The 22,990-nt window shown below is 45.8% G+C and overlaps 1 protein-coding gene across 7 annotated transcripts in view; it reads right to left on the bottom strand.

Moving 5' to 3' along the window:
* PLXNA4 (plexin A4) overlaps window positions 1–22,990 on the bottom strand; it is a 523,648-nt gene that overhangs the window by 336,628 nt on the left and 164,030 nt on the right. The window lies entirely within an intron of this gene.

Below are 22,990 nucleotides of genomic sequence, written 5' to 3' on the forward strand. Positions count from 1 at the left end.
AGAAGCAAGCAACCAAGCAAGCAGAAAGATATTGCAGCCCCAAAAAGTAAAAATAAAAGAGATGAGGATGATCACAAGAAATATTTTTCTATGAGATAGATTTACCAAAAGGAAAAAAGAAAGAAAGTGTCTGGGAAACTTTGTTTTTCAGTAAGATTCAAGAAGACTTTTGTCTGAAAAAATCAAAGTAAATAGCATCTGAAGCAGAGGTCAGCAAACTTTTCCATTAAAAGGCTAGGCAAGAAATATGCACGGCTTTGAGACCACATGGTGTGTGTACAACAAGGCCTCCCTAAGCAGAAACAATATGTAAATGAGGGCGTGGGACTGAATCTGGCCTCTTCCTCTGCTCCAGAGGGAAGGAGCTGCAGTCAGGTAAGGTTGCATGAATGGCTGAAGTTAAAACCTCACTATAAGAAGCAGGAACCTCACTGCAAAAAAGAAAGTGACAGACGCACTTGAAAAGCTTTCTCAGAAATCAGATGACAGTGAGGAAAACAAAGTAAGATCTGGACCACAAAACCAGACACCCCAACACGTACACACAAGGAACCCTCCAAAGACAAAACAGCACAGAGCAGACATCTTGATGAGAATGATAATAATAATAGTGATAATAAAAGCCTTTCCTGCATTGAAAACTGGAGGCTACAGATTGAAAGAACATATTTAAATCCAAGGCAAAAGAAATTAAGTCCACACACATCCACATCCTGATAAATGTTTCTGATATGTGGAGAAAATTCTATAAACCTTCAGACAAAGTAAATGAAAAGATTACCTACAAAGGAATCAAAATCCAATGGGCCTCAGGCTCCTCTCCTGTATTCATTGCTCTGAGACAATGGAGTCATTTCAACAACTTTGAGGAAAAGAAAAATACTCAGTCAAGTCTCCATTTACATTTAAGGTTAACAGAATAACAGTCTCAGATATCCAAGGGCTTAAATATTATCCCCTTTATGGGGGAAAAAAGTCATAACGGCAAACGCCGTTAAGGAGACAAATCAAAATTAAGAACCCACAGGTGGAAAATTGGCAATGTTACAGATCTATGAGCAATGAAAAGCTGTTAAAGTCCAAATACTTAGTATAATTTCAATTATAACATAGTAGAGACGTCAAAAACACTGTTTGAAAGGGATGAATCAATGTTGAAATTATCATAATATAAAAATAATTAATACAAGTCTTAAAACCTAGATCATATTAATAAAAATTGGGAGTAGGGGGAGGAGAAGGACATAAAATCATACTGTTTAATTCTTAACTTTGATGCCTTAGGGAATGTAGGTTTAAATGTGCTTTCAAAAACTTAAGGGTAACCACTATTAGGTTAAAATAGGATGAATACTTTCCAAATCACCAGAAGGAAGGAAAGCAGAGAAAATCCAACCCTCAGAGCATAATTAACAAGTGATAAAAAGGAAATAGGAAGTAAATGCATCAAAAAGAAAACCAGAAAGCTTAAAGACAAAAAACAGAAAACAAGGATTGTGCTATGAAATATTAGGCTGCCACTAAAACCATGTTTGAAGGATATTTAATCACACAGGGGAATGTTCACAATAAAAGTAGAGACAAAACATAATATGTACATATATATAATTTCAACTTTGTCTATATTTAAGGTACATGTTCATAGAGAAAAAGGCATAGAGATATACTCAAGTATCTTTTTTATTTTAAAAATTATTATTATTTTGTACAGACAGGGTCTCACAATGTTGCCCAGGCTGCCCTCAAATTCCTGGCCTCAAGTGATCCTCCCACCTCAACCTCCCAAGTCTTTGGTATTCACTGGCATGAGCCACCATGCCCAGCATTCATAATTTTTTGAAGATGGTAGGATTTCAGGTTTTTTTTTTTCTTGTTTATTCTTGTTTTATATTTTCCACAAACATGCATTTCTACAATAATTTTTTTTTGGTGGGAGGACCGAGATTTGCTCTTTTTGCCCAGGCTGGAGTGCAATGGTGCAATCTCCGCTCACTGCAACTTCCGCCTGCCAGGTTCAAGTGATTCTCCTGCCTCAGCCTCCTGAGTAGCTGAGATTACAGGTACACACCACCAAGCCCAGCTAACTTCTGTATTTTTAGTAGAAACGGGGTTTCACCATGTTAGCCAGGTTGGTCTCTAATTCCTGACCTCAGATGATCCACCCCTATCAGCCTCTCAAAGTGCTGGGATTACAGACGTGAGCCACCGCGCCCAGCCTATAATAATTCTTAAAAACAATCAACATTATAAAAAATAAAAGTTGTAGGGTACCATGAAATCAAGCCGATTATTCTTCCCACGGAAGGAAGAAGGCCCAGAGAGGATTTGGAAGGTATTATCAAGCACAGGTTGGGTTTGAGCAGTCAGTGGATGCTGCTGGATTGGAAACTGGATTTCCATCTACCAGTGCACACTCAGCCCTCAGGATTCTTAGAGCACATGATGAAAAAAAAAAATCACTATTAAGCTTTAATTTCCAGAGACCTTACTGTGTGCTTTGTGCAGTGTAATTGTAACAACAACCCAGAGATGTAAGTATTTTTAGCCCATTTCACAGATGAGAAAACTGATGCCAGAGAGGATAAGAGACTTGCTTAAGGTTCCATAGCTGGGAAGGCAAGCTGCCAGGGTTAGAAACCAGCCCGTTTGTTGAATCCCTAATAATAATGGGTCCCCTTCCTTCTGGAAGTTAGGCAGAACTTGTGTGAACTTCACTGCTATTATTTTTTAATCTGCTCATTCTTCCCTCTGGCTTACAGGGACACACCATGCGGGCCACGGTCTCTTACTTTCATCTGGACCGTGAATGCGCATGCCCCAGATTCTTTCACAAAGACCCTGCAAGTCACCCCTCATGAGGGCTACCTGAGCAGACATCTTATTCCTTCCAGTCCAGCGTCGGTGGATAAAACAGAACTAAATTCATCGCTATTCCACCCACCCCTACACTTCCTTCCCTCATAAACTAGCCACAGAGCAGAGGCCCAGGAGCATGTCCAATACATGTCAGAGTCCCAAGTACTTCTCCCCACAGGCCAGGCGCCAGCCTAGGAAACCAGGGCTGGCTGTCAGCAAAATGAATAAAATCCCAATCTTTGCCTCAAAGGCAGGGGAGGGGAGTGGGAAGCTTACCTCTGAATTGCAATATTACTAGGACACAGTTTGCTGTAATAATACCAATTAACATTTCTCCCCACTTAATAGTTTCTAGTACAGGATAAAAATAGCAATACACGTGGTGCTGAGATGCAAAAAATAACAATGGAAATCTGCTCTCTGGAAGAGTCCTGCTCTGTCTCACCAGGGAAGGGTGGGGAGGTAAGCGGGAATATTAGGGTGATTCAGGAGGAAGTTGCAGAGAACCTACTAGAAATTAAGAGTCTGCCATTGTCTTACTCCTCTTTTGTCCTCAGTCACCAGATAGACCACCAGAAGGCCCCTGTGGCATGGCGAGATACCATCCGGCTTGGAATGAGATTTGATTGTTAGGTCTCCACTCTGGCACTAATCAGTTTTGTGACCTTGCCTGAGTCAGGGAACCTCTTTAAGCTGATTGCTTATCTGTAAAGTAAGACTCTCAGCACCTGCCTCTCAGGTGGGCGTGCATTGAAATACAGTGAAAGGGCTTTGCAAAATATGTGAAATATGTGAAAAATGTGTCAAAATGCTTTGCAAAATACATGAAACAGCTTTGCAAAATGTAACCCGAGATTCACATGTGAGGGCAGGTCCCTAAGAATCTGTAGTAGTGATACAGGTGGCATTTGCCAGTACAACAACCTTCATTGATCAGCAAAATGAAAATTACCAGGAGTTAGCCCCTCCCCTCAGCAGGACTAAAGGATGTCAGTGGTGCAGGCATTCTATGGCGCAAGCTCAGAGGACCTACCCTTCAAGGGCCACCACCTGTCTACAAAAAGATTCCTCAGATGGAAACAGCTCTTCCTAAGGATGAGGCTGGCCTGGCCAGAAGCCTGTTTTCCTCAAAGATCTGATACATTTGGCTAGGAGACAGGATGCCCAGTCACACTGGAGAAATTTCCTGGAGGCTGGCTTCTCTTCAACGGCTGTCACTCAGAGCCTGACCCAGTCCCAGGGAGCCCAGGTGCCATCTATGGGGAGGGTGAATGGTGAGGCACTGGAAGGTTCCCTCCCTCCTTTCATTCCCTCCACCACTCACATTCCCCACTCCCCAGACCTCACCCCAACAACTGGACACACAGCCCATAGACAGGGTGATTTAACAATTCAGTCTGGACCACCCACCAGACAGTGTGGAGGGTGGGGCCTCTAGCTGTGCGGCATTGGGCCCCCTGAGCTCCCCCGAGGTGTCCTAGGAGTTTTTGGGGAACATTGAGAAAACTGAGAGGGAAGCTCTGAAATCACTTCATACCCGCCAATGTACACCCTCAACCTGAAATGATTTTTATCAGTTTAATGTTTGGCTTCCACGTAAGATTTGATACAAAAAAAAGTTTCTCTCTCTAAACTCTAAAAAGTTTTACAATCTTTGTTCCTGAGGCTTATAAGAATCCAGGGAAAGGGGACCTTACCTTGGTCCTTGGATTGGAGTCACCTAAGGACCCATCCAAATAACGACCATGTTTTATTCCTAGTGGGAAAATGTAGTCCAACAGGAACACCATCCAGAATCTCTCTGGGCATGTGGCTACCAAACCTAAGTACATGGAATTTTCTGTTTCTTGGAAAAAGCCCTTCTTCCTCTCCCATGTGCTGTCATCCCAGGATCATGGGGCCCGGGAATGTCAGCTCAGGCCAGATGAGCCCAAGTGAGCAACATGTAATCACAAACTTGGAAGGGGACACAGGCAGCAGGTTTGGTGGGAAGGAAAGAAAGCAGAAAGACCCAGAGGAGACCACTCTTCCTGCAGAACTGGAGGAGAGAGGGGCTGGAAGAGCACACAGAGGCCCATCTGTATTTTTCGAAACGCATTTTTGGAAAAAGAGGAGGCTAGGGAAACAGAGACACCTGCCTAGAGCCAGAGACCATTCCCTTCGAAGAGATTCAAAAGCACGTGGGCAACACAAGCCACTGTGCCAGGCACCCACGCAGGTCAGGGGCCTGGTTTCAACTTGGGAAACATCAAGAGGCCAGCAAGCTGAAGCCCCTCAGCTCAGCTTCTCCCCTCAGAGACGGAGAAGTTGGAAGCCATCAGTCAGCTAGACAGAAAGGGGTCATCTATCATTGCTTGGCTCTGAAAGATCTTGGAGCAAGAAGGATCCAAGAGAGAGGGCCAGTGTGAAAGGGGCAAATATGCAGGAGGGAAAATGTCTGACATTTCTTGGAGGCTGTAGGTCTCGGGCAGGAGTCGTGGATGACCACACTTGGCTCAGCCTAAGCCCAACAGGGCATGATGAGGACAAGTACGGGCTCTGGAGCCAGGAGTCAAGCCCTGCATTCAAATCCTGCCTCCAGAGCCTGAGTCATGTGGCCTTGGGTTAGCTCTTTATCCTGTCCGGACCTCAGTTTCCTTGAGTGTCCTCAGCAACGGTAAGCATACCTACTTTGTGGGGCTGTTCTGAGGGTTGAAAGAGTTAGCAGATGTAAATCACACAGAGCAGCGTCTACACTTGGTAAGCCTGCAGTCAGTGTTGGCTGGAGCAGCCGTGGGGAAATCCCCTTCACGCTGAGTCCCATTGGGTCCAGCCCTCCCAAGACGCAAGGATGGAGGTGGGTGGATGAAGTTCCCCTGGTGGCAGTGGGATGCAAACAGCACCCCCACAGCAATTTTCTCTATGTGTAACCCCCTCCCTCGGGGCAGTCTCTCCACTTCCATCTTTTCTCTTCTCTCTCCATTTTCTTTCTAATTTTTTAAGCATTTTCTAAGTTCTCCCCCTGTATTCTTTAAGCAGATTTGCAGAGCCATCTATCAAGAAACTTAAATAATGTAGGACCATAGTTGCAATTGCCTGTTCAAAGGATCTTGGGCTTTCTGGGTGATTAGCAGGAGACTCCTACCAAGGGAAGCCGCCTGACTAGAATATTTTCTAACCTCTTAGAGATGCTGCCATGGCCACTATGCCTTAGCTGCCCTGCATGATCATTAGCGATTCCTTAAGCAGCCCCATCAGGTAAACTACACACTACTTGCTCCACACATGGAAAAGCCTCAGATGGACTGAGAAGTCACTGGTGGGATAGGGACTGAAGAGTCCACAGCCCCTGAAGCTGCCTGTCTCCCAATTCATCAAGTCACAAAATAAGATGAGGAGCTCCTAGCCCACCTCTCTGGGGTCATCTCTACAGCTCTGTAGAGTGGCTGACCTTGGGACCAAAAGAGGTGTGAGGGTAACTGACCTATATTGAGGGGTGAGTTTGTCTTATTTTCCTGAGTCAGTCCCAGTCCTCACAGCCAAGGTGACCCATTAGGCAAGAGCTCAGGGCTCTGGCTGAGACCGCGGGCCAGAGGTATTTGCTATCCTCCTGCAGGGGACATGTGAAAGACCTTGGCCTCGTTACTATACTGCTTCATACAACTTGACCCTCCCATCCCAGGCTCTGAAAACTGGTCCACGCACCAATGGTACTCACCAAAAACTTCCTCAAAGTTCCCACCTCTCAGCTGGGCATCATGTCCCAGCACATATCTCAAGCATATCCTGTCCCAACCACATTTTCTGGTCTTCAATTCAAAGGTGGGAAATTAACACACAGAGAGAGGGCAAAGTAGCTGCCAAAGATCACAAAATTAAAAGGCATTGAACCTAGGGACCCAGGCTCCCAGCCCATTCCCATGATGGCCCAAGAGAATATTCCCATAGGTGCTATGGGAGTAAGTTGTTTCAGTCTTTCTAATACTTCAAATAATCTCATCATTCAGGACGGTGGTGTCCAAGTGGTGAAACAGACCATCCCTGGATGGCAGCACTGCCGAGGAGCACACTTCTTGGCTGTGGGATCCTTTTGCTGGCTCACTTTGGAATGCCAACATGTTCCAAATCTCTCTTAATGAAACACCTGTCCCCTCCAATGCCATCAGCAGTAACTGCACATGGCTCTCACACTTGCACACACATGCACACAGCTCCAGCTGGCTCACTGGGTGGTTCCTTGGGTACAGCTGGCTGCACTCCCCAATCCATCCTGGTGTGACTGAGTTAGAAGAAACCCCTCCAGTCCTTAGCTCTCTGGAAAAGAGAAAGTTTTACCAAAACAAAACAAAAACAAAAAACCCTGTAACCTGGTATCAGCTGGGCCTAAGATAAACCTCAAGTAATTACAATAGAGATAGACAAATCTTACATTCAAACTGCCAAGGCTTTAAACGACACACACCCACATACACACACATACACACATATACACACAGAGAGATGATATTGTTGAAAACTTGAAATATAATTCATATTTAGAGGACACGATTTAGAAATTGTCCCCAGTTACCATTTTGTAAATTGGTGCTTATACATACACCATACGTATTCTATATCAATAATTTTTCCTAATAATGTTATTAGTTTGCACACTCAATCCCAGTGAACCCTGAAGGAAAACATTCTCTTTTTTTTTTTTTTGAGATACAGAGTCTTGCTCTGTTGCCCGGGCTGGAGTGCTGTGGCCGGATCTCAGCTCACTGCAAGCTGTGCCTCCCAGGTTTATGCCATTCTCCTGCCTCAGCCTCCTGAGTAGCTGGGACTACAGGCACCTGCCACCTCGCCTGGCTAGTTTTTTGTATTTTTTAGTAGAGACGGGGTTTCACCATGTTAGCCAGGATGGTCTCCATCTCCTGACCTTGTGATCCGCCCGTCTCGGCCTCCCAAAGTGCTGGGATTACAGGCTTGAGCCACCGCGCCCGGCCAAGGAAAACATTCTCATCTCAATAATCCAAAGAGCTGAGGTCAGGTGGGGAAGTCTCAGCCTTATGGTGAAAAACTAGAAGAGGCAGTCGAAGGGGCAGGCAATGCTTCTATCATCCCTTTTTAGAATACTGCTCTGTGGCCCTCTCACTCTTCCTGCAGAAGTAGGAGTAGAATGAGATGAGGAGAAAGAAAGAAGAATGCTTTGAAATAAGTTATCCAAAATGGCAGACAGGTCCTCCTCCACTTTTCCAGGAACACCTCCCTCCCTTCGACACACATAATACACACAATATTTATGCACGACTGTTACATACACACATTTAAGGAGAGAAGGAATTATGTAACACATCAGCTGTTCATTTTCACAGGCCCACTTGAAATGGAGCTCAATCCTATAAGTATAGAAGTCTGGGGTGAGAGTCTAGGAATTTCAACAGGCACTGAGAAAAGGCCCACTCTGAAGCACAGAACATGGCCTGTGGAATGCTTGAAAGCTTCCAGCCTGGAGGGCAACCTGAGACGTTAGCACCAAGTGCTTCCTCTCTGGAGCCTCAGTCTCCACATATTCCCCCAGACTAACCCCACAGAGCTGGGTATATGGTAGGGAAACTAAATTGAGCTCTGAAATGCACACCAACAAAAAAAGAATATTTTTGATCCAAAAGGGAGGAGTGTCACAATGTCATGGTGTAGTACAAGGGCATAGGTTTTAGAGTCTGTGGACAAAGAAGTACCTTACCTCCCTGGGTGTAAGTTTCTTTACAGTAAATTGGAGCAAAAATCCTCACCTAGCAGGGTTGTTGTGAGGGTCTTAGACCGTACATGTGTAAAACATTGATAGCACAAAGTTCACCATGGAGTAGTTGCTCACTGTTTTCTCATTTTCCATTCTCTCTCTTCCTCCCCTCAGCCCTGACTGATTGGAAGTGATTTCCACTTTTGCAGCAGACCCAACCTCAGCTGATGATTCACCTGGTTGCTGGAAGTGAGTTCTATTTTTCAACCCTGGAATTGAAAACTGACTTTCAAAAATTTGATTCTGGAGCTCTTAGTCTTCCTGAAACATGGCTCCATTTGGATGCTTTGCAAAGCCAAGCAAAGAACATGCCCTTTCAGTGAGAAAGTAGCCCATGGTCTTCATCCCAATATACCTCTGTGGTTTCTCAATGCATTCGTCCATTCTAATTTTTCTGTCTACCTAAAATCTCCAAGAATAGAAAGACCATGTTTTCCTTATTTGATCATCACACACTGCCTAAAATCACATCCTGCTCAACAGGAACTGTTAAGCGGAAGATGGCAGTGGTGCCAAGAAATTATCAGAGGAAAACAGAAACAACACACAAGAACATAAGCCTGGTCAGTCATGGTTTCCCTTGACCAGTAAACAACTAAGGTCGGTGGTGACTCCCCTTAGGGAGAGAGGACACCATTTGCCACTGTCACAACTGGCCCTGCATACTGTCGGGTTCAGTGGCAGATCTTCTCACTGGACTCTAGTAGCTGCTCCCCATGCCAGAGCCACCAAAAGCCTCTCCGCCTTGTCCAGTTAAGACAAAGATGAACTTCCCAGAAGTTTTTTATGCCCAAACGTCTTCCAAAACCAAGGGGAAGAAACTCTGTATATAATGAAACCTCAAATAAAGTAAATGACACTGAGAAGTTTACAGAGGGCTCCTCTCAATAAATATCCAAGAGGGAGAGCTGACAGTTGTTTTGACCAGTAGAGTTCACTGGGCTCAGAAACATGGGGGGCCTGTCCTCACCCCATCTGGCTTGGATCAGAGGACTTGAAGTGCTCTAGTTGGGAATGATGACAAAGTTTGGTGGGATTGTCAGTCTTTGTACAAACTTTCTCACCTTCTCTTTGGATGTGGGCCTCTAAGTGGCCCTATCTGGTCCCAAAATGCCATCCCCCAAACTTCACACCTATCCCCAAACAATTTTGCAGATGCTTTAGAGGAATCTCCACTTGCTATAAAGAAACACTGGAGGCTGGATACTTTATAAAGAAAAGAGGTGTAATTGGCTCATGGTCCTGCAGGCTGTACATCTGCTCAGCTCTGGGCAGGCCTCAGGAAGCTTACAGTCATGGCAGAAGGTGAATCAAGAGCAGGCACGTCACATGGATAAGGCAGCAGCAAGAGATGGGGAGGTGCCACACACCTTTAAACAACCAGATCTCGAGAGAACTCTCTCACTATCACAAAAACCTCACCAAGGGGATGGTACTAAACCATTCATGAGAAATCCACCCCATGATTTAATCACATCCCCCAAGGCCCCACCTCCAATACTGAGGATTACAATTCAACATGAGATTTGGCCAGGGACTCGTATCCAAGCTATGTCATAGTTCTATAGGTCAAAAATCTGCCTTGGGTTTCACTGGGCTAATCCAGGCACTGGCAGGTCTTCATGCCTTTCCAGGAGCTCATCCCTTTTTGGAGGTTCTAGGAGATAATCTATTTCCTAATCTATTTCTTTTCCACCTTCTAAAGGCCACCTACATTCCTTGGCTACAGTTCTCTTCCTCCATCTTCAAAGCCAGCAGTGATACAAGTTTCTGGCCTTTCTTTCATAGTCATGTCTCTCTCCCGCTGACCATGGCCAGGAAAAGTTCTCTGCTTTTAAGGACTCATGTGCTTTGAGTGTGCCTACCTGGATAGTCCAGGCTCATCTCTCTTTTTCAAGGTTCTTAACTTCATGATATCTGCCAAGTCCCTTTTGCCATGTTAGGTAACCTATTCGCAAGTTCTGAGGATTAGGATGTGGACATCTTTGGGGAGGGGGCCTTCCAGATCTTGTTTCTAACCCCTAGGGCCCTTCGAGTTCCAAACATCACTTGTCAGAAGGATAGACCACAGATGCCTTGGAGTGGGAGGAGGAGGAGGGGTGCTCTTTCAAACTCTGATTCCCCCTTCACCCACTTCCCCACACGTGGACTTGTAAAACACCAGCCACCTCACTTTCCATGCCAAACAACAGTACACGCAAGAACCAACAAGCAGGGCCACAGCCTTTCTTACCGGAACTGGGTATGCTTTCCGGCTTGTTTTCTCAGAATTTTAAAATACATTGAGTGAGCTTTACTGAATTGCCCAAAAGAAGACACACCTGCAGCATCTCATAAACTTGTTTGATCAAACAAACAAAAGCCAAAACAGTTTTCCGATGGAGTATTTCTCGGAACTTGTATTGAGCAGAAAACACTCTGTAAAGTTTGCTTGTAACCACGCTCCATTATCGTCTACAAGCCTCAGAAGTCTGAGGAATCTGAGCCCACCCTGACCTTTCTTTCCTCTTCAAATTCAATTTATTTTCCTACATACTTGCTTTTTGATCATGAAAATAAAAAAATTTTGCCCTGATACTTTTTTCCCCCATATCTTCATTTATTTTTCTTGGGGCCTAGCAAGTTCTTTCAGCATGAAAATCCGGATCTTTTCTTGCTCAGAAATATTTTCCTTATTGGATTCTGCTTGTTTCTTAATTTGCTCTGGTCAGTTGCACAAGAGCATCAATTATCTATATTTTGCTGGATTCTTCATATCTACCATGGCTTCCCTTATGATTATCATATTTTTAATTCCCTCCTTGGGCACAAAAGCAACTCTTTAGAACAAGGAAACTGGGAGCTGAAAAGAGGGAGGTAAGAATTGCAGAGGAAGACGGAAGTCTCTCTCAACAGACAGCAGCAGGGGCGATGGCAGGAGCCAGGGCAGTGCGCAGGACTCGCCCCCAGCCGAAAGCCTCCCAAGCCTGCTGGGGCTGTGGAACCCAATTCCAGGCTGTCAGCAGAGACAGATTTAGCACCGATGATCTCATCTTGCCGAACAGCCCCAGGGCTCAGGGAAACATCACTTGGACGAGCTGGGAAGAGGATGTCACTGCTAGTCCCATAATGTAGGTGAAAGGCACAGGGCCCCTCTCTCAGCTCACCAAAAGGGAACACCAAGACCACAAGGAGCAGGTACAGGTGATGGTGAGGGCGTGGCCAGCGGGGAACAGGCTGGCGGGTCTGCTCTCCTCCGAGTCCCCACGACACCAGGCACAGTGAGTTGAAGTTCCAGGACAGGTCCACATACGGACACACTTCGTTTGAGATGAGTGGCAAACAGTATGAAACATTCTCATTGTGGAATTACAGCTTCCCCTGTCAGGCCTACATCAGGACGTTACGTGGCAGAGTATTTATAAATGCAGCAGCAGGCAGAAGGTAGAGAGGGTGGGGCACATTCCCTCTTATTTACTGAAAATAAGACCAAATCCCTGCAAAGGGTGGGCAAGGATCCCTTGTCTCTTTCAGTGAGTCAGTGGCAGAAAAAGATGAGAACCTGCCACTAGGTGCAAACCGCAAATCTTGCCACTGGCTCAAGCTGCCTCTCCATGGCTCTGAAGTTGGTTTTCTGGCTTCCTTAGCTGGAGACTTTTGCTGGTCAGTTTCCCTGCAGTTTCTTAGTGTGTCTGGTGGTCAGATTCTCCCTCCTGTTCCTGGAGCAAAGAGGCCCCAGCGGCTCCCCCAATGCTTCCCAAAAGCAGTCCCAGGAGGGTAGTGGCGGCAGGTCCTTGCTGGGATGGGGACCCCTCTCTCCTGCTTCTGTAGCTAATGGACAGCATCCCACGAACCTTTATGACAAAGGAAGGTATGAAAATAACTACGAAAAGCAGACATGACACCTCTCACAAAGAAATAAATACATTTCTAAATGTCAAATAAACGTAGGTACTTACAGAAGGCAGGGCCCACCAAAAAGAGTGGTTGGTATCACACTGCTAATGGGGATGGATAGTGATGGCAAATAAATATTGTCATGTGAAAAAGGCCAGGTTTATATTCAAGCACACCAGGGCCACTCCTGTGTCAGTTTCAGTCATATTAGAGAAGATCAGCTCCCCGAGAACAAGGGCTGGGAGGCTAATAAATTCCATACTGGGAAGTGCCAAGGGAACGTAATGAGGGGTTGTCAGATAAATTAAAATGTGCAAGACTCCGTCTCAAAAAAAAAAAAAAGAAATTAAAATATACTGAGAATTTGGAGTGGCCACCAAAATAAAATCTCTCCTACCAAAGACAGCATGAACATTATTGTGGTTAAAGGAAAGAAAGTTCAACAAGCAACTTAGAACAGAACTGACAGCATCTCTTCAAGTGAAGACTTTACAGAAAGCTGCAGATAGAAATGGCAAAACAAAACAAAACAAAACAAAAAAACAGGACAATAAAATAAACACATAGTAGGAGGCATTAGGGCTGTGCAGCAGGGCTCGAAGGGCAGAGGCAGCATTAGCAGTGGGAGCAAAGAATCCTTACGGGGTCAGATCCACAAGGCCGAGCCAAGGTCAAATCGATCTCTCTCTCTCTCTCTCTCTCACACACACACACACACACACACACACACACCCCACCTGCAGCACTGGGGCATTTGGGAAAGATACAAAATTAGTTTAGATTGTAAAACGTTTATCCTATAGAGGCAACGTGAGACTTTTTTTTTTCTGCAGTTCTTTTCATTAAAAGTGAGCTCATAAATCAAAGCCCCTGTTTCCAGCCTGCAGGAGGTATTAGGAGGGAACCTAAGCCTTGCAGAGCTGAGCCTGCCCCGCCTGTCCTGCTTTTCCTCACCCAGGTTATTCACCCCAATTACAGCACCGCACATGTTATAGGGACTCAGTGAGTAGCCAAGGGTGGCTCTGATGAATTACATCTCACCTTCTTCATTGGGGTTTCCGAAGTTCTCCCAAAGAGATATTGAGCACATGTATGCACACACACACACACAGGCACAAACACACACAAAATTAAATCCCATCAGAACTGGTCAGTGCATCTATTTGGAGCATCTGCTGTTTCCCCTGCAGAGCCCCACCTTTGGAGACCTGCCCCCCTCTGCATTTCTACCTTGCCTCGGCTCACACGGCTATTTGCATCTGTGAGTCTGAAGACTCTTCTTAGAAGTTTTTTAAACACAGAAAGTCTTATGGATCCTTGCCATCTTCTTAATTTGTTTTAATTTTTTCCTCCCGGGTGAATTAAAGAAAGTTCTATAAATGTGAAATCTCACTACCCTCAGCTCATTCATATGAGAGATGGAGGGAGGGTGCATACATTAATATGCTCATTACTCCAAAGGTGACACACGTGTGGATAAAGAATTTGTCCCAAATCAGAAGTGCAGCCAGCAACAAAGTTAAGATCTCCTGGATGTTGGTTCCAAGATTTTAAGCCACACCCAGGCCTGGCTCCTAACAGTTTAGAGGGATGGATGGCCTCAGACACAGACCAGGGCAGACACCTGGGCATAAAGATTGCAGGGGTACCTAGGAGCAGGAGTGGGAGGCAGCGGGGTGGCCCACAGTGGCTCCCGTGGCCCCTCCCAGCCCTCCTTGGGCTTGCGAGAATGGTCATCATGACCAGTGGAGGAAGCACATTGATTTCCCATTTTCAAGCTGCCCCCCAGCTCCAAGCATCTTAGAGCTCTTTATATGCCCACACTTAAATGCCTTCACAGTTTTAGGGGGAAATGAGGACAAAGAAACGTTACCCCCCTAAGAGAGAAAACGTTAGAGATAGAGATGCCCGGCATCTACCCTCGATGCCAGGGACCGCTCTGTCACGGCATCCCCCAATCCCACTGCTTCCTTCTGCCCCTGCCCCCACACAGAACAAGAATCCAGACAAAAGCACAGGTCAAGAGAGAAATAAAGGTCCTCCTTCCCCTGACCCAACTCCCTCAGAAACCATCAGATTTAAGGCAGAGAGATTAAATTATCACTAAGCTAATTATGGGACTCACACTTAGGCTGGCTGCCGGGAAGCGAGGTCAGCAAGCAAGAGGCATTAACATGAAAATTGAAGGCAGATGCAAGGAGCACTTAAAAAAAAAGCAGCTGGGAGACTGATTTCCCCACACCCAGAGGAGAAAGAAGCCACTCTGGTGGTTGAGGCACTGTCCATCTGGGCAATGGTCAGGGCGTTTGACAGCTAAATAGCTCCGATCTGTCATCATCCTGAAGCCAAAGCGGGTGAGTCAGAGGTAAACTGATTAGACGGTGTACTGCTGATCTCCCAGAGAGAACATGAGGGAAGTGGATGCTCCATCCAAGAATGCAGAGACCAGCGGGAGCAGCCCCAGGCTCGAGTGCAAAGAAGGTTCTGCCAGTTCCTATGCTGGCATGTGTGGGTGCCTCGCTGTGCATGGGTGAACACAGGTGTGTGTGTCAGCTGGGTGTATGTGCGTGTTTATGACTATGGATGTGTGTATGGAGAGGGGATACAGAGCCAGGCATGTGTGAATATATCTTATCTACCTGAAAATAGAAGGTGAAGAGCTTAGACAGAATCAAAGTGCCCCTCCTAGCATCATAGCACCCGGCCAACTCCTTATGAACTTTCTGAGATTGTCAAGGCCCCCGCAATTGCTGTCACCAGCTCAGCCATGAAAATACATACTATGGTACCCAGTTACGGATGACTGATGCTTCCCCAGGCATCATCAATACAATGCAAGTTTGAGACACGTTGGCCAAAAACTTGGCAGTCTACAAAATGACTTTGAGAGATAAAATCAATGTTTTCAGTGCAACCTGCAGGATGGTTCCTCCACTCAGGATTCTGACTCTGTAAGTCTCCTGCCTTTTCCAGAGAGGAGCAGGCTGGCAGGAAACCCTGACAAGAAGGCATGTGAGCTTGTTTTGAGTCAGTAGACAACTTTGAGTTCCTTGTCCTGAGAAATGGAATTTAATGGGCAATATCCTGCCTGTGTCCAGAGTGAATTTTTGGAACCCATGGTTGGCAAGGTGGGTTCAGAGGGAAAGTGGGGGAATCTCTGGAGCTTAAATTACTTAGGAAAAATTAATTTGGAAACTATTTAATTATAGGTAAAAGAAATGCTTCCATAAATTTGGGTAATTTAATTATCCAAGAGACATCTGCTGAACACAATCTAATCATTGTATTTAAGTAGAAAAGTGCCCTCACTCTTAACAAAACTAATTTTGGGGAGATACAAACATTCAGAGCCTAATGAAAGATAAGGAATAATTTCAGTTTCAGTTTTAGGAGGAAAAAAGTAAATCAGAGGAAAATCATCTGAGAGAGGATTTAGTTTTTTAAAAATCTCCAACATTATATCTGGGGTTGATGACATAAAATCAGCCATATCCTATAGTTTTTGCACATCTTTTCCAACACTGAGCAAAGACAAGATCACAAGCTCTTTAAGACAAGAAGCGTTTAGTGCATTTTAGATGACCAAGAAGATAGTTCTTGACTGAATGTTGATGTTCACAAAAATAATCCTTATGGTAAACTGTATGGACAGAATTATCCACAAAATATTCATGGCCCTTCTCTCCCACCTCCCTGCATACATATACACCAGCCCCCTCCCAAGACTCCAGGCAAGGTTATATTTTCCACACCATTCACTTTGGCTGGGCCAATCAAATGGGAGTGATAACAACATGGGCCACCACCAAGCAGTAGCTTTAACAACCATGGCACGGTTCTGCCATCTCTCTTTTCCTTTGGCCATGAGATCAACATGTCCCAGACAGGGGCTGCCCTTCCAAGTCTCCCAGATAAATAACATGGAGGAGGGCTGCAGCCAGCCCAGGGTGCACATGAACATGAGTTGAAAATAGCCTTCATTGTTGTTGTTGTAAGCCACTGAAACCTGGGGGTCATTTGTTACTGCAACATAATGTAGCCTAAGCTAGCTGATACACACACATGTGCACACAGGCACTAGAAGACCCTAAAGCTCCAGTGGCCCATCTTCAAATACATTTTTTTATTCAGCACTTGTTACCTTCGGGGCAGTACTGTGAGGGCACCTTCAGTTTAATTGGAAGAAGGTGTAAACACACTGGGGAAATAGATCCAGCTATATTAATGAACTATATTTTCTATGTGAAGAAAATGAACAAATTCCTTTCAGAAAAACATCTCAGCTACAATGTTGAAAGCTTCTATCACCTGTAATTTTTGGGGTAATAAAATGTGACTAAATAAAAACCAAATTTATAAAATGGATACATTATGAGGCTATTAATTTTAGAAAATAATTCTCCATTTTAGAAAGAGATTCATTAGTTTCCTACAATGAATCCACATTCCCTACCCAAAATGAGATAAAGAAGCCCACAGCCTGGTTGAGGCAGGGAAGCCATCAGTACTATCAGCCTCCCTCCAGCCATGGCCCTTCCTAGGTCACAGAACCTCTAGGGTCCCCAGCTGCCACTCTAGCTCTACTTAAGGTCAACAGTGTACAGATTCAGGCCAACCTACGGCATAAGCCAACACTGCCTAACTAAACCTCTCTGGATCTAAAAAAGACTCATTCTCTAAGTGAGGTTTAAGATATATTTTTCTCTCCCAAGTCTGGTATGTCTGGGGAAAGGTCCAGGACAACTTTGATCATAAAGATTAAATAAAATAAAATATTCCAGGTATGCTAACCTGATGCATTTAAAATATGGTTATAATTACATGCAACATTTAAAAAATTCTGTTTACCCTTCACAAGAGATACTTGTAGTAAAGGAATCCTGTTTCAGACAGAAAATCATGGATAAGTTTTATGCTCTGCGGGGGAAGGAAGAACAAAAGGGACAGAGCTGAATTATCACTGGAGGAAATGCTGGTCTGTTGCAGAAAGACCAAGGTAAAGAATGTATTGACTTACAGATTTTTAAAGGTAGACTGAAGATATCTAATCATTTTCATTATTTTAACAAACCACAATGTATATAAGGCACCCATATATGATCTCCTGCCTGGAGGCCAAAATGGCAATTTGTATCTGCGACTCCCATGGGAATACCTGGAACACAGTAGGATTTGGTTTAAGTTTTGGATGCAATGATAAGGGCAGCTCATCAGGTGGTTTCAACATCATTCTGGCCTCTCAGGTCCAACAATACCTGGGAACACCCAAATTTAGCCACCTCCAGCCCCAGAATACTCATATCTTGGTGGGAAGGTAAAAGTGGTTAAGCAGAAAGACAACCCATCTCTTTCCTTCCAACCTCCTTGCCACCAAAGCCTCAGAAGCCTTCTCCAGGAGGGAAGAAACTTTTTGGAAGGCAGCTCAAACAATGTCCCATGACCAGACATGGTAGCTCATACATCTCAGAATTTTGGGATGCCGAGGTGGGAGGATTGCTTGAGGTCATGAGTTTAAGACCAGCCTGGGCAATATAGCAAGATCCAAGACCCCATCTCTATAAAAAATGTTAAAAATTAGTGGAGCATGGTGGCACATACCTGTAGTCCCAGCTACTTGGGAGACCGAGACAGGCAGATCACTTGAACCCAGAAGTTTGAGGCTGTAGTGAGACAGGATAGCACCTCTTCACTCTGGTCTGGGTGACAGAGCAAGACCCTATCTCTTTGGGGGAAAAAAAAAAAGTTCCCGAAAGGAAAACTGGGACTAGGCGAGGCACTGGAAGTGTCAGAGGACAACCCCAAAGAAGGGAGAGCCTGTGAGGTGGGGTAAAACCCCAAACCAACACCCACTTCTCACGGATGCAACCTTTGGAGCAACATGGCACCCAGTCCCATAGGCCATAGGAGGGACAATTCCAGTGAGAAACCAAGACAAAGATAGGCCCAGTCTGTCCCAGGGAGCAGGCCAGGGGTAAGTGGAGAGCCTTTCCTAAAAGGACTCATAAGGGAAACCCAGTAAGCCAACAAAATAGAGCTGGGTCCCCATGCAGCTGTGCCACAACACAGGGCATGGGGAATACGGCCTTCTGCCCGCACCTTAGTGAGCCTGGGACCCCACAATGGGCGATGGAGAGAATGCTGCCTGCAGTGGGCGGCCAGGAGTGGTTTAGGGGGAAAGAGGATTGCTCTTTGTAGATTCTTTGTATTCTTTTATTTTATTTATTAATCATTCTTTTTGAGACAGGATCTCACTCTGTTGCCCTGGCTGGAGTGCAGTGGCACAATCTCGGCTCACTGCAACCTCCACCTCCTGGGTTCAAGCGATTCTCCTGCCTCAGCCTCTGGAGTAGCTGGGACTACAGACATGTACCATCACACCCAGCTAATTTTCTTTTGTTTATTTTCTATTTTAGTAGAAACAGGGTTTTGTCGTGTTGCTCAGGCTGGTCTCGAACCCCTGGCCTGAAGTGATCCACCCACCTCGGCCTCCCAAAGTACTGAGTTTACAGGCATGAGCCACTGGTCCTGGTCTCTTTGCATTTTTTTAAAAAGAGGTTTGACTATATAAAGAACTATGCACACTTCTGAAGTAGTCTCCCTAACCTCCCATCCAATCATACTATTCCCCCAAGTCCCCATATCTATAAAGAAATAGCAAAGCCAACACTGCCTCTGGCCTTCCTAACTCCACATCATCCTGAGCAAATTAATTGGTCAAGATAACATTTGCGAACACATCTTCACTAAGTTAAAAGTACAATACTACAGAGTGACAGGAAGGAAAAGGTAAGAATGGAGCGGGTGAAAGTGAAGTTAAAAGTACAATACTACAGAGTGACAGGAAGGAAAAGGTAAGAATGGAGCGGGTGAAAGTGAGGAAAGTAGGCAAAGGATTGTGAGAAGAGCCGAGAAGCTCAGGTTTAGGGGCTAGACACTTAGAAGGAAAAAGAAGGTTGGATGTGCTGGTGGCGACAGGTGCTCCAGGTGACTGGGAGTAAGAAGGAGACTGGCTCATTAGGCCCTCCGCTCCAGAGCACTTGCAAAGCAATAATGACCCGTGATTAGGGAGAAGCTGCCATCCTCCAAATGGGTCAAGAGAGGGACCATGGATAACCCATCACAGGAAAAATCACCCAGAACCACAGCACACAGTCCCATAGGCTCTAGGAGGGACAATTCCAGTGAGCCACCAAGACAAAGATAGGCCCAGTCTGTCCCAGGCAGCATGCCAGGGGTAAGTGGAAAAGCATAGCTTGGCTGCCTCCCACAAAACCTCCTGCCCTCCCCATGGCCGCCTCCCACTCGGCTGTGGGATCTGAGCTCCGGCATAATTGCCCTCGGAGAAGGAAATTGCCCATGGAGGCAGGTTGGTGATGTGAGAACAGCCACGAAGGCAGGAGTCCCCTCCCGTTTCTCAGGTGGGAGCCTCTTTCTTGGTATTTAAATTTAGCCAGGGCCCTTGAGGACTCAAAACATGAAGGCCGAGGCAGCCAGCTGAGGCTGAATGGCTGAGTACGGGACCTGAGTCCTCAGCATGTTAGGGCCACTTCCACGCAGGCAGAACTACAGGCAAGGGTCTACGGAAGGGTGGGTGAGACAAGTCCAGTTTTGTTTTTCTTAGTGACAAGGGTGAGAGGATTGGAACTGCTTTAGGAAGCTGAATCTGCCGTCTAGGATCCATCCAAACTGATTTTCCTGTCCTTAAAGTGCTCCCCTCTTTAATCCATCCCAGGAAGATGGATTAAAGAGGGGAAAATCAGTTTCAACCACCCTAGCATGGACATCAGGACCTGAGCCAGGGCAGGGACAGAGTGAATGAAAGGAGGGTTCTGAGCAACAGGCTCCGGGGCAGGTACCAGAGGCCCAGCCACCACCTCCTCCCTCCATCGGGGAGGGGACCTACCGTACAGCCCAGGAGCCAGGCCTTAGGTAGAGTCCATGATATTACTCTATACAGGTCCAGGACAACCTCAGATTAGACCGTGTGACCTCTGGGGAGTTACCCAACCCCTTTCCTCCATTTTACATGGAAGGTGTAACATCTCCTCAAAAAAAAAAAAAAAAAAAATTGAGGATTACACGTGACAATCAATGTGAGTAACATGTGAAAACATCTAGAACAATCCTGGTGCCTACACGGTGTTCAAAGCTTGGTAGTTGCCTCTGCATCACCTCTTTTCTGCCAGCCCTAAACACTAAGAAAACGACCCCTTCCTAAGATGCTGGGGGCTTCCCCACAGAGACCAAAGGCAGAAGATATGGATTCTCCATGGACACACAGAGTTCTCAGCAACTACTGATTCAAAATCTAAATGTCTTTGGTCCATCATCGAGCACTGCCCTCTCTCTAGATGAACAGAGCACCTGGGACTGCCTGCTGAGCCCCCAGGCCACCTTGTTGAGGAAGCTTCCTCACCCCTGGTCCTGTGGGTGTGGCAACTGCTTCACAGCCTCCTGTTTATCCTCTGGATTCTCTACCGTGTTTGCACAATCAAAGCCACAAGTCAAAAGACAGGATTCAGTGCCTGGGCCACTGGTGTTCCTGAGGAAGGCTGTGTCCTTTTCCATGCTACCAAAAGTGAACCTGAAGTTTGAAAGTATGGGTTCAAGTCCCCTCAATGGCTGAGAAACAAAGCGCTTGTGTAGAAGGCAGCCTCCAACATGGCCCCCAGTGATCCCCACCTCTGGGTGCTCATAACCTATAGAGCCCCCTCCTGGAGTGTGAGCTGGACCCGGTGGCTGGCTTCTAAGACAGAATACAGCAAAGGGGATGGGGTGTCACTTCTGAAACCAAGTTTCAAAATGACAAAGGCCTGCACCTTACTCAGCCTCTTTCTCACCCCCATCTCTCAGACATCCTTCTAGAGAAGCCTGCTGCTTCACACATTGTTGTGTAGGTGGCCTCATGGGGGGCCCACATGGCAATGCAGGGATCTCTCAAGTGAGGACCTGAAGCTTGCCAACAAACCTGGGAGTGACACTGGAGGTAGACTCTTCCCCATTCCTGTCTTTAGCCTTGGGATGACTGCAGCCCTAGCCAACACCTTGACCCTAAGCCAGAGGACCCAGCTGAGCCATGCCCAGATTCCAGAACCACAGAAACTGTATGTATGATAATAAGTGTTGTTCAAAGCCTCTAAGTTCTGGAGTAGTTCACGGCAATTGATAACTAATACACCTGTGTCTCATGGGCCAGGAGAGAAGGTATGGAGTGAGTGTGGGAGCTTTGAAGAAACCTTTTTTTGTTGTTTTTGAGATGGAGTCTTGCTCTGTTGACCAGGCTGGAGTGCAATGGCGTGATCTTGGCTCACTGCAACCTCTGCCTCCTGGGTTCAAGTGATTCTCCTGCCTCAGCGTCCTGAGTAGCTGGGATTATGGGTACGCGCCACCATGCCCGGCTAATTTTTGTATTTTTAGTAGAGACGGGGTTTCACCATGTTGGTCATCCTGGTCTTGAACTCCTGGCCTCATGATCTACCTGCCTCAGCCTCCCAAAGTGCTTGGATTACAGGCGTGAGCCACTGCATCCGGCCAAGAGACCTCTTTTAAAGTCACCATGCATACTTCCATGAGAAGCCAGAACTGCTGGGAAAAGCAGCCCCATGATATCACCAATAAGCAAGCCCAGTGGATACATTCCCAGGAAGTTCCCTAAGTATGGACTCTCAGCAGACCCCCAGTCAGAACATCAACTGGTGAGCTGTGAATCGTTCCAACTGCCACTGCCTTCCCCATCAAAGTGGCTGAGGAAATCATAGCAATTGCTGGTAACAAAGACCCTCCTCTGACTCTACCCTCTCTGGGAGTCTTCAAGATTCTATTCTCCTCCCATCCAGAGTCTAGCAGGTGTGAGCCCAGCACTAAAAGGACCACTTATGGTTGGCGGCTCATTCCCTCTTCTTGCCTCTGCCTCCTCCCTCTTCCTCTGTACATCATGTCTTTCATCCTTTCCTATCTTTGTTGTCTTGGTTACATGGCCAGACTCCTGATATGCTGCTAGTTTTCATTTTAATGATATGTTCTTGTAAAGCACAATATTTTACTTCAATTGCATGTGTCACTGGATAAATTCCTCTAGTGTGTCTGACATTTGTGTATCAGCTGACTGAATGTGCTCTATGATTTGGGGTGTTTCTGCAGCACTTTCTTCAATTTTAATGTGTTTGCATTTTAATTTATGATCAGGATCTTTCTATACCAATGTGTGTATATACACACATATGATTCAAAAAAGTGGCACATGTATCAATAAATCTTGAATTGGCAAAGCTCATTTAAGACGATCTCTTTAAATCATGTGCACCAGCAATGATCACTTGGAAAACAGAATGACAAGTGTTCCTGAGAAACTCTTTGCTAGGATCTCAACGTGTGTTTCAGGAGGAAGCCAGGAGGAGAATGCAACAGTGCCTCGCTATTGGCTGCAGCAGAAACTTCATGATGAGAATACTTCCCTGGGCTTATTCAGGTTAGCACAGAGGAACCACTCGAGATCCC

Source organism: Rhinopithecus bieti, unplaced genomic scaffold (genome assembly GCF_001698545.2).
Source record: "Rhinopithecus bieti isolate Rb0 unplaced genomic scaffold, ASM169854v2 scaffold_13262, whole genome shotgun sequence".
NCBI classification, from domain to species: Eukaryota; Metazoa; Chordata; class Mammalia; order Primates; family Cercopithecidae; genus Rhinopithecus; species Rhinopithecus bieti.